Raw genomic sequence first — 9940 nt, forward strand, 5'->3', positions numbered from 1 at the left:
CACCAATCCACAGTCAGACAGATTGTGTACAAATGGAGGAAATCCAAGACCATTGTTACCCTCCCCAGGACTGGTCGACGGACAAAGATCACTCCAAGAGCAAGGTGTGTAATAGTCAGCGAGGTCACAAAGGACCCCAGGGTAACTTCTAAGCAACTGAAGGCCTCTCTCACATTGGCTAATGTTAATGTTCATGAGTCCACCATCAGGAGAACACTGAACAACAATGGTGTGTATGGCAGGGTTGCAAGGAGAAAGCCACTGCTCTCCAAAAAGAACATTGCTGCTCATCTGCAGTTTGCTAAAGATCATGTGGACAAGCCAGAAGGCTATTGGAAAAATGTTTTGTGTATGGATGAAACCAAAATGGAACGTTTTGGTTTAAATGAGAAGCGTTATGTTTGGAGAAAGGAAAACACTGCATTCCAGCATAAGAACCTTATCCCATCTGTGAAACATGGTGGTGGTTGTATCAGGGTTTGGGCCTGTTTTGCTGCATCTGGGTCAGGACGGCTTGCCATCATTGATGGAACAATGAATTCTGAATTATACCAGCGAATTCTAAAGGAAAATATTGGGACATCTGTCCATGAACTGAATCTCAAAAGAATGTGGGTCATGCAGCAAGACAACGACCCTAAGCACACAAGTCGTTCTACCAAAGAATGGTTAAAGAAGAATAAAGTTCATGTTTTGGAATGGCCAAGTCAAAGTCCTGACCTTAATCCAAACGAAATGTTGTGGAAGGACCTGAAACGAGCAGTTCATGTGAGGAAACCCACCAACATCTCCGAGCTGAAGCTGTTCTGTATGGAGGAATGGGCTAAAATTCCTCCAAGCCGGCATGCAAGACTGATCAACAGTTACCGAAAACGTTTAGTTGCAGTTATTGCTACTGAAAGCAAAGGTTCACATACTTTTGCCACTCACAGATATGTAATATTGGATCATTTTCCTCAATCAGTAAATTACCAAGTATAATATTTTTGTCTCATTTGTTTAACTGGGTTCTCTTTATCTACTTTTAGGACTTGTGTGAAAATCTGATAATGTTTTAGGTCATATTTATGCAGAAATATAGAAAATTCTAAAGAGTTCACAAACTTTCAAACACCACTGTATTTTGTGCATTTCTTTGACCTGAAATTGGAATGGGAATTCTGTGCAAACCTGGCAACTCTCCTATAAATCACAAACTAAAACTTCATGTTTTGATATATATTCAGATCCTTTTTTTTTCAGTGCTTTGTAGAAGCACCTTTGGCATCAATTACAGCTTCTTTACAGATTTACAGCAACTTCCTTTTGGTTCACCAAAACCAGGTAATATTTTACCCCAATATTAAACTGTTTTGGTTAATCTGTGCTCACTGTACTCTCATTCCTATTGTTGGCTTCTCTTGGTTCAGTGTGCTGTGTTCTGAGAGCTTTTCTGCTTACCACGATTGTAAAGAGAGGTTATTTCCTCAACACCATCGAAGTGCTGTAAGCAGACCAGTTTGTCCAGTTCTCGCTGACCTATTTTATCAACAAGGCATTTCCACCCACAGAATCCCTGATCACTGGGGTTTTTTTTCCTCACGTGAGTCTGTTGACTGTTGTGTACAAAAATCCCGGGAGATAAGTAGTTTCTAAAATACTCAAACCAGCCTGTCATGTCATGCAATAGTCATTGTCACATCCCCCCCCCCAATGTTCAGTGTCAATATTACCTGAAGCTCTTGATCTGCATGATTTGTGCAACCATATGCTTGGCCATTGAGCAGCTTGGTTTGAAGTCAGTATTTCATGATATGAATGCTAATGTTTCTTCAGTATTACAAAAGTATAAAGGAAACTTTGTGTACATCAGTGTGATTGCCAGTTAGAGCACCCAGGGAAATATAAAACCTCTTTGCTGCTCTGTTGTGATCTCTGAGCATGCTGTGTAGGCTTAAATCTGTCTGCACACATTTGACACTTGCTAGAGCTCACTCACTAATTATAGGTAGCTAAATACAGGTTGGTGGGCAGTACGATGGTGCAGTGGTTAGCACTGCCGCCTCATCGCAAAAAGGTTCAAGTCCAGTGTCCAGCGGCGGCCTTTGTGAAGTTTGCATGTTCTCCCCATGTTTGTGTGGGTTTCCTCCGGGTGCTCTGGTTTCCCCCACAGTCCAATGACTTGCAGTTAGGCTAACTAGCTACTCTAAATCGTCCATTGATCAAGCTTGGAATGAGATGGGCTCTGCCAAGTTTAAATGCCATAGACACACCAATGATGAACTGCTAAAATGTTGCCAGCTATGGGAAGATGAAGAAATGCAGGTTGCTAAAGGTAGCTAAAACAGTCACTTCCAATAAGTATATTTTTAAAACCTGATGGTTTTTTTTTTTTGGTTTTTTAAGTGATCCAACATCTGCATTTTGTTACATAGCCTGTCAAAATAGATAGCACACTAGCTAAAACACAGAGCAATAAAATATATCACACAGATGACCCATTCTCTTGCAATATACTCAGAGTTTGAATGTTTTTTTTTTTAAATTGAAGAGATTCACAAGAACCTGTCCTGTTAATAAATATCGGCCAATCATGAGTTCTCTGATTAAGCAATTTCTGAAATGGGTAATGACAAACTCAAATGAGGATAGATTGGCAACCTTTCATTTACTGCCCTTCAAATTAGAAAACAAATAAATGCCTAAGCTGTTCAGCAAGAATAAATAAGTCTATTAGACCTGAATCCTGTTTATTCTTATAGTATTTTGTTGGGCTCTTTCACGTTTGCCTTTTTCATACAACCCCAAATCAGAAAAGGTTGGGACAAAATGGAAAATACAAATTAAAAAACAAAAGAAAGCAGTGATTTCTAAATTTGCTTTGACTTGTATTTCATTTCAGACAGTATAGACCCAAGATATTTCATGTTTTGTCTGGTCAGCTTAATTTCATTTGTTTCATACATACCATTCCTGCATTTCAGGCCTGAAACATATTCCAACAAAAGTTGTGACGGAGGCAATTTAGGACTAGTAATGAGGTAAAACAATTAAATAATGATGTGATTTGAAATAGGTGATGTCAAGAGGTGATTATAATCATGATTTGGTACAAAAGCTGTATCCAGGAAAGGCCTAGTTTTTGAGGAGCAAAGATGGGCCGAGGATCTCCAGTTTGTCAACAAATGCCTGAGAAAATTATTGAAATGTTGAACAACGTTCCTCAAAGAAAGATATGAAGGGATTTGGATATTTCACCCTCTACAGTACATAATATTAAATGCTTCAAGGAATCTGGTCGTATTTTGGTGCATAAAGGGCAAGGGTACAAGCTTAAGCTGAACACCTGTGATCTTCGATTCCTCAGAAGGCACTGCATCAAGAACGATCAATCATCCATACGGTAGCTGATATAACCATATGGGCTTGGGATTACTTTGGCAAACCTTTGTCAGGCACTACAGTATGGAGTTACATCCACAAATACCAGTTAAAGCTTTATTGTACAAAAAGGAAGCCTTATACACTGCAAAAAAAAAGGTATCTTAACAAGTGAAAATATCTTGAAAATAGTTTAAACAATCTAGCATTTCCTATTAGAAGAATACAAAACACCAATTCTGAGATTATTCAACCTAGTTCTAGATTGCAACCAACTTATTGCAAGATGTCTTGTCAAGTAAAAATATCTGTCCATGCAGCAAGATACAGTGGTGCTTGGAAGCTTGTGAACCCTTTAGAATTTTCTATATTTCTGCATAAATATGACCTGAAACATCATCAGATTTTCACACAAGTCCTAAAAGTAGATAAAGAGAACCCAGTTAAACAAATGAGACAAAAATATTATACTTGGTCATTTATTTATTGAGGAAAATGATCCAATATTACATATCTGTGAGTGGCAAAAGTATGTGAACCTTTGCTTTCAATATCTGGTGTGACCCCCTTGTACAGCAATAATTGCAACTACACTTTTCTGGTAACTGTTGATCAGTCCTGCACACCGGCTTGGAGGAATTTTAGCCCATTCCTCCGTACAGAACAGCTTCAACTCTGGGATGTTGGTGGGTTTCCTCAAATGAACTGCTCGCTTCAGGTCCTTCCACAACATCTCCATTGGATTAAGGTCAGGACTTTGACTTGGCCATTCCAAAACATTACCTTTATTCTTCTTTAACCATTTTTGGTAGCACGACTTGTGTGCTTAGGGTCATTGTCTTGCTGCATGACCCACCTTTTCTTGATATTCAGTTCATGGACAGATGTCCTGACATTTTCCTTTAGAATTCGCTGGTATAATTCAAAATTCGTTGCTTCATCAATGATGGCAAGCCGCCCTGGCCCAGATGCAGCAAAACAGGCCCAAACCATGATACTACCACCACCATGTTTCACAGATGGGATAAGGTTCTTATGCTGGAATGCAGTGTTTTCCTTTCTCCAAACATAATGCTTCTCATTTAAACCAAAAAGTTCTAGTTTGGTCTCATCCATCCACAAAACATTTTTCCAATAGCCTTCTGGCTTGTCCATGTGATCTTTAGCAAACCAGATGAGCAGCAATGTTCTTTTTGGAGAGCAGTGGCTTTCTCCTTGCAACTCTGCCATGCACACCACTGTTGTTCAGTGTTCTCCTGATGGTGGACTCATGAACATTAACATTAGCCAATGTGAGAGAGGCCTTCAGTTGCTTAGAAGTTACCCTGGGGTCCTTTGTGACCTCGCCAACTATTGCACGCCTTGCTCTTGGAGTGATCTTTGTTGGTCAACCACTCCTGGGGAGGGTAACAGTGGTCTTGAATTTCCTCCATTTGTACACAATCTGTCTGATTGTGGATTGGTGGAGTCCAAACTCTTTAGAGATAGTTTTGTAACCTTTTCCAGCCTGATGAGCATCAACAACGCTTTTTCTGAGGTCCTCAGAAATCTCCTTTGTTCGTGCCATGATACACTTCCCCAAACATGTGTTGTGAAGATCAGACTTTGATAGATCTCTGTTCTTTAAATAAAAAAGGATGCCCATTCACACCTGATTGTCATCCCATTGATTGAAAACACCTGACTCGAATTTCACCTTCAAATTAACTGCTAATCCTAGAGGTTCACATACTTTTGCCACTCACAGATATGTAATATTGGATCATTTTTCTCAATAAATAAATGACCAAGTATAATATTTTTTATCTCATTTGTTTAACTGGGTTCTCTTTATCTACTTTTAGGACTTGTGTGAAAATCTGATGATGTTTTAGGTCATATTTATGCAGAAATATAGAAAATTCTAAAGGGTTCACAAACTTTCAAGCGCCACTGTAACTTCACTAGTATTAAGTAATTTTCTTCTCAAATTCAGTTTTCAAATTTTTGCAGTGTATTAAATGTGTCCCAGAACACCTTTTGATTTCTCTGGGCTCAGCGACATCAGGGATGGACCATCACACAGTGGAAATGTGTATTATGGTCAGAAGAATCAGATTGAACGAACAAACGCCATGTGCTCTGGACCAAAGATGAAAAGGAGCATCCCAGACTGTTAACAGCAACAAGTCCAAAAGCCAGGGTCTGTCATGGTATGGGGTTGTGTCAGTGCCCTTGACAAAAGGAACTTTCACTTCTGTAATGGCAGCAACATATGCTGCCTTCAAGATTATATCTTTTTCAGGGATATTTCAACAAGACAATACAAAGCCACATTCTGAACACATTACAAAGGCATGGCTGAGGAAGAAGAGCATGTCTCTCCCCTCTGTCCTCAACAGAGAATGTGTGGTGAATTTTGAAATGAAATTATGACAATGATGACTCCATACTGTTGCACACCTTAAGACTTGTTTGCAGGAAGAATGGGACAAAACAACACCTGAAACACTTAATCACTTGGCGTCTTCAGTCCCTAAACATATTTTAAGTGTTGTGAGAACCAAGGTCAACATTATAAAGTGGTAAATACTTTTATCTAGGGATGTCCCGATCAGGTTTTTTTGCCCTCCGATCCGATACCGATCATTTGATTTTGAGTATCTGCCGATACCGAGTCCCGATCCGATACTTCTTATAATCCATAAAAAATAAAGACGAGGAAAGAAACGGATCCAGGATGTTCCTCATTTTTTATTTAACACCTTATTTTAACATCCAACAACTCCGTTAGCAAACAGAGCACTTACGTGAGGCAGTTTGAACAATAAATAACAAATTAAAAAAATAACCTTAAAATACCTGGCAGGAATGTAAACAAATAAAAAAAAATAAAGTGCCACAGTGCCGGTAATTTGCTTTTAAGAACGCATCTCACAGTGGTGTACAGTAATTTCAATTAAGGAAATGAACGTTTTTCTTGATGAAAACAAGCATTTCTACCCTTTCAGGTTTGAGCCCGTTTCTTTTGTCATCCAACGAAAAAAAAAATGATCTCATGCTTTGCTTTCCGCTTCGAACTGCTTCCGTGTTCAACTTTGCCGGCAACAGGCAGCCAATAACCAATAGCGTCTCCGCTACAAAGTGATGTCATGCCGCACGCGTTGATGTTGCTGTGTTGAGACAAGAGGTCTGGTCTCACTCTGTGCCAACGCATAGCTATTGATGTGTTAAAAATGAGAATATATTATATAGATATATATCCGATCCCTGATCGGGAGGCAATGCCCGATTCCGATCGAGTCTGAAACCATGTGATCGGGCCCGATTTCCGATCACGTGATCGGATCGGGACATCCCTACTTTTATCATCCCAACTTCTTTTGAAATGTGTTTATTTTGACAAAAAAACAACAAAACCCAATAACGTTCATGAGGTAAAACATCAAATAACGTGCTGCTGTATTGTTTTGAATGCAGTACAGGTCAAAAGAGTATTTACAAATCGTTTTCAATTTCAACATACTATGCCAACTTTCTCGGCATGGTGGTGTAGTGGTTAGCGCTGTCGCCTCACAGCAAGAAGGTCCTGGGTTCGAGCCCCGTGGCCGGTGAGGGCCTTTCTGTGCGGAGTTTGCATGTTCTCCCCGTGTCCGTGTGGGTTTCCTCCGGGTGCTCCGGTTTCCCCCACAGTCCAAAGACATGCAGGTTAGGTTAACTGGTGACTCTAAATTGACCGTAGGTGTGAATGTGAGTGTGAATGGTTGTCTGTGTCTATGTGTCAGCCCTGTGATGACCTGGCGACTTGTCCAGGGTGTACCCCGCCTTTCGCCCGTAGTCAGCTGGGATAGGCTCCAGCTTGCCTGCGACCCTGTAGAAGGATAAAGCGGCTAGAGATAATGAGATGAGATAAGACACACCGCCGAATGGTCAGTGTTAGTAATTACCAGTCGTACACACACCATCTAGTGGTCAGTGTTAGTAATTACCAGTCATACACACACCGCCTAGTGGCCAGTGTTAGTAATTACCAGTCATACACACCGCCTAGTGGCCAGTGTTAGTAATTACCAGTTGTTCACACCGCCTAGTGGTCAGTGTTAGTAATTACCAGTCGTACACACCGCCTAGTGGTCAGTGTTAGTAATTACCAGTGTTAGTAATTACCAGTCATACACACCGCCTAGGGCGGCACGGTGGTGTAGCGGTTAGCACTGTCGCCTCACAGCAAGAAGGTCCGGGTTCGAGCCCCGTGGCCAGCGAGGGCCTTTCTGTGCAGAGTTTGCATGTTCTCCCCGTGTCCGCGTGGGTTTCCTCCAGGTGCTCCGGTTTCCCCCACAGTCCAAAGACATGCAGGTTAGGTTAACTGGTGACTCTAAATTGACCGTACGTAGATGTGAGTGTGTTGTCTGTGTCTATGTATCAGCCCTGTGATGACCTGGCGACTTGTCCAAGGTGTACCCCGCCTTTTGCCCGTAGTCAGCTGGGATAGGCTCCAGCTTGCCTGCGACCCTGTAGAACAGGATAAAGTGGCTAGAGATAATGAGATGAGACACACACCGCCTAGTGGTCAGTGTTAGTACTTACCAGTCATACACACACCGCCTAGTGGTCAGTGTTAGTACTTACCAGTCATACGCTGCCTAGTGGTCAGTGTTAGTAATTACCAGTCATACACACACCACCTAGTGGCCAGTGTTAGTAATTACCAGTCATACACACCGCCTAGTGGTCAGTGTTAGTAATTACCAGTCATACATACCGCCTAGTGGTCAGTGTTAGTAATTGCCAGTTATACACACCGCCTAGTAGCCAGTGCTAGCCAGTAAAGAAATAAAACAAAAGAGACTGGTTATGATATAAGAAAATTCTACAACCCAGAAACAGATGGCAGCTCCGCTTTTAGACAGTGCCTAAATCTATATATTATACATGTAGCACACACACACACGTGCACACACACTCATGCGCACACACACACACACACACACACACACACAGTTGCAATCATATACACACACATGAATACTCACGAGAATGGGTAACATATACGATTCTGTGCACACTCATACACACACTCACAGTCATATGCATATTTATGCATACACACATACACTCACAAGTATGCACTCACATGCACACGCAACATCTATGAGCACACTCTCACACACACTTTCTTTCTCTCTCTCTCTCTCTCCCTCTGACAAACAGACACACACACACACACACACACACACACACACACACACACACACACACACAATAATAGTGACCTGCCATCATTGTGTATTTTGCTGCAGACATATGAAAACTCTGCATGTACACACACACACACACACTGCAGACACAGGAAAGCTAAGATGACTTAAGATTACAGCATGAGATAGAGATAAGGAGGAGACACATGTATAGTTTTGTACATATATATAAATGTACATTTTCACACCACAGAAACACACACACACACACACACACACACACACACACACACACACACACACTTACAGTCTTTGTCTGTCTATCTCTCATCCGTCAAGCAGTCAAGGCATTTGCAACATGCGCATCACCTTTGAACATTTGATGAATATATGACATGTGACTGTTTTGTTGGGTGGCGGAATGTCCTGGGTTGCAGAACCACACGTGCGAGGGCCCGTCAAGGCCACTAGCAGCTTTAATTTATTTTGGGTTTTCTAAAATCAACACAGGGTCAGAATTATACATACAAGATCAAAAATTTACATACACTCATTTAGATTATTAATTCAGTGCAGGTGTAATTGGGAGGTGTAGTCACTTTGCTAAACTATTTTGCTGGAAGAAGACCCAAACTGTGATAGCATCATATGGGGCTGTTTTGCTGCCAGTGGAACTGGTGCATTGCACAAAGTGGATGGAATAATGAAGCATATGTTGTATAATCCTTCTGCCACAGAAAAAAGAATGATTAAAAAAATAATAATTTAAAGCCCAAAATTATCATGACAATCTTCTCTGTGCCCTGCGATGACCTGGCGACTTGTCCAGGGTGTACCCCGCCTCTCACCCATAGTCAGCTGGGATAGGGTCCAGCTTGCCTGCGACCCTGTAGAACAGGATAAGCGGCTACAGATAATGGATGGATGGATCTTCTCCATGTATGTAAACTTCTGGCAGCAACTCTGACAGTATGTTTCTTGCACCATCCCTTTTCTTTGCCTTCTTGCAGTCAAGCTGATTACAGACAAGTTGTGTGTGCATGTGTGTTTGGACAAGAATGCAAGTTGTTATCTGATTAATAGTTCACCTTTTGCTGTACACTTTAAACAGGTTTATAGAGTTTAAGCATTCCAGCCCTTCCTCTGCTCTGACCTAAGTGCAATTTTACTTCCTGCTGTACAGGTGTGGGGAATTTACACCTTGACAGTTAGAGGTTATAAATAAAACCAGCTTTGAATACCTATATTTGGATCTCAGGAGACACGCCTGCTTAATAAGCTGTGTATGTAATTATACTCTTTTTCCCCATTTAAGTATATTTATATAACGTTTCAATAACTGGGTGCCTTTTTTAACCTCACCATGTATAAAGTATTTTAAAATTTCCAAATGCACAAGGTCT

This window comes from Neoarius graeffei, chromosome 23, assembly GCF_027579695.1.
Source record: "Neoarius graeffei isolate fNeoGra1 chromosome 23, fNeoGra1.pri, whole genome shotgun sequence".
Lineage (NCBI taxonomy): Eukaryota > Metazoa > Chordata > Actinopteri > Siluriformes > Ariidae > Neoarius > Neoarius graeffei.